Raw genomic sequence first — 3,416 nt, 5'->3', positions numbered from 1 at the left:
GCCTGATGCAAGGGACACGGGTTCGTGCCCCGGTCCGGGAAGATCCCACATGCCGCGGAGCGGCTGGGCCCGTGAGCCATGGCCGCTGAGCCTGCGCGTCCGGAGCCTGTGCTCCGCAGCGGGAGGGGCCCCGGCAGTGAGAGGCCCGCGTACCGCAAAAAAATAAAATAAATAAAATAAAAAAAAACACCACGGTGAGATACCACTGCACACCCATAGATAGCTATCATAAGAAAGAGAATCAGTGTTGGTGAGGATGTGGAGAAATCAGAACCCTCTTACACGGCGGGTGGGAATGAGAAGTGGTGCAGCTTCTTTGGAAAAACAATTTAGCAGCTCCTTAGATACACATATAGCTTATTCACTTCGTTGTACAGCAGAAACTAACACAACATTGTAAAGCAATTATCCTCCAATAAAAATATATATTAAATAGTTGGCCCAGCAATTCTACTCTTAGAATTCCACTCAAGAGAAATGAAAATATCCATCCACACAAAAATCTGTACACAAATGTTCACAGCAGCATTTTTGATAATCGTCAAAGAGTGGGAAAAAATCCAAATGTCTATCAAGTGATGAACTGATAAATAAAATTGGGTCTATCCATACAATGAAGTAACAAGGAATGATATACTATTCATGCTACAACATGGACGAACCTTAAAAAACCTATGTGAGTAAAAGAAGCCAGTAACAACTGACCACATATGATATGATTCTGTTTATTTGAAATGTCCAAAATAGGCAAATCTGTAGAGACGGAAAGTGGATTAGTGGTTGCCTAGGGCTGAGTGGGAGTGGCTAGGGGCAAATGGGGTACAGGGTTTCTTTTTGGAGTGATGAAAATATCCTAAATTTAGGTTATAGTGATGGTTGCATAACTCTGTGAGCATAATAAACCACTGAATTGTACACTTTAAGTGGATGGATTTAATGCTCTGTGAATTATATCTCAGTAAAGATGCAACTTGTATTAAAAGCTAAAAGACTCAATTCTAGGTTAAAGATCTAACTGTGTAAAAGCTAAACTGTAAACATCTTAGAATAAAAAATTGAGGCATATCCTTAAGGCATTGGGTAGGGAAGAAAAGAAACAAAAAATAAAAGTGCAAACCCTAAAAATAAAAGTACTAAATTTGATTATATTTAAAAATAAATGTTTGTGCAACATATATTACCATGAAAAATGTTAAGACAAGAGACAGACTGGGAGAAGATATTTGCCATGTGCACAACCTACAATGAATTATGCAGATGGTAACATCTAGAAACATAAAATGTATGCTTACAACAGCACAAAGGATGGTGGATAAATTCCTGTGAGGTTAAAGCGCCACAGGTGGAGTGGTATAATTTACGTGAAGCAGGCTGTTGAAAATTAAAGATGTATATTGTAAAATGTAGAGCAACCATTAAAAATGATGTATAACTAATAAGTGAGTGATGAAAATAGAATTACTAAAAAAAAAAAAATAATCCAAAAGCAGGCCAAAGAAAAAAGTGTCATTGAATGTCTGGAACACAGAAAACAACTATGGTAAGTAAGATGGGAGACTTAAATGCAACCCTATCAGCAATCACCTTAAGTGTCTGGTGATCGAATGAATGTCCGGAATATGATTTTAAACACCTATAAACCAATAAGAAAAAGGCTTCACAACAGAAATACTGGCAAAGGATATGAAGAGAAAATTCACAGAGGAAGAAACCAAATCTCTCGTAAATATGAAAAGATGTTCAACTTCCTTAATAATCAGGAAGAAATACTATAATAATTATATTATAATCAAATATAAATAAAAAGTAAAACATACTGAACTGCCATTTCACACTCATCCTGCTGGCAAAGGTTTTAAGTCCATTATCAGTAAGTGTTGGCAAGGATCTGAAAACAGGACCTAGGCCCTGCTGGTGGGAGTGCCACTGGGCCCCCTCTCTTTGGTGAGCACTTTGGGGAGCCCAGGGAAGATGAGAGCACTCCTGTCCCCAGTACTGAGCGTCTCTGTGTCTCGGTGTCCCTCTGAGAGCAGCTCTGCACGGTGGGCAAAGAGACATTTATGCAGATTCCCCTCTGGAGAATGGAAAGTAAACTGGAGTTTATTTATTCAATGAAATACTATACAGTGGTTAAAACGAATGAGCCAGATATGCTTGTTTAAACATGACTCTATCTCAAAAACATAATGATGTACGAAAAAAAGCAAGTTCCAACAGGATATGGACTGAAGTACATCATTCACATAAAAATTTAAAATACCAAAACCAGCGGTATGCACTGTTTACTGACACGTGGTAGGAGAAGCACCGGGAAGGGAAGGGAAAGGATTGGGTGGCCCCGGCCTTCTCTCTACCCGTTACTTTCCATTTTTAAAGAGAGATCTGAGCCGACAGCAGACCAAGTCTTGCTCCTGTTGCCTCCCAGGGCAAGTGCCCTGGGCGGGACCACCACGCCCCCCCCGTGCCTTTAGGTGAACAAATATAGTCTACTTTTGTCTCTTCTTAAGTTAGTTCCAGTTGGGTTTTCATCACTTGTAACCAGGAGGCCTGCTTATACTTTCTTTTTCAGGTCATTACCCGTTCACGCCACCTTGTACGTACTCCCTAAAAATGTGTATAAGTGAACCCGTCCAGGAAAGGGAGTCGCCAGCTCCAGGCTCTCCCATTCCTTTTGGGATCGCTCTGCTGGTTAGAAAGAGCATTCCTACAAGGGACCGAAGGAGCAACTTGGGGTAAACAAGTCACTTGCCCCCCCACCCCGCCCCCGGCCTCAGTTTCCTCCCAGACGCCGGGTCTGCCCCCTCCAGCCCCAGCTCTCTCTCTGATTCTCGGCATTCTGTCCTTTCAGGTCGAAAACAACACTCGGGCGTTTCACAAAAGCACCCAACCCCCTTGCTCCCCTGGAACCGGGGCTGCACGGAGCCGGTCACATGAACTCCGGGCTTTCTTTAGTGTGACGGGTTTTTTAGATCCCTTTGTGAGCGCAGGTTTTGAAAGGGAACGACCCGGGTTCTGGGTTTGAGAGGAGCGGGAGGATCCGGCGGTTGGAAGGCTGTCGGAGCCAATCAAGCCGCCTCCAGACCCCAGCACGTCGCCTCGGCCGCGCGCTGTTATTTCTCCTCCATTCTCCTGCCTCCGGGTCTCGCCCTAGGGTGCCCGAGGAGGCGAGGACCCCAGGTGAGAGGCCGGGGGCCCCGGGGGGTGGGAGGCCCGAGCGGTTCGGCCCGGGCGGCACGACGGGCTGGCCCGGGGCTCAGGGCGTGTCCGTCGCCGCCTGGCTGCTCGCTCGACACTGTTCGCTCCTACCGGCTGTAGATGGAGCTGTCTGGGTTCCTGCAGCCTCCGACGAGCCTCGGAGTGTTTCTCTTTAAACGGCCTGAGAGGGACATGCCTCCCAGGATGCAGTTTGTATCAAC

The sequence above is a fragment of the Delphinus delphis genome, chromosome 9, assembly GCF_949987515.2.
Source record: "Delphinus delphis chromosome 9, mDelDel1.2, whole genome shotgun sequence".
Taxonomy (NCBI): Eukaryota; Metazoa; Chordata; class Mammalia; order Artiodactyla; family Delphinidae; genus Delphinus; species Delphinus delphis.
Note: the sequence above shows the minus strand (reverse complement) of the source record.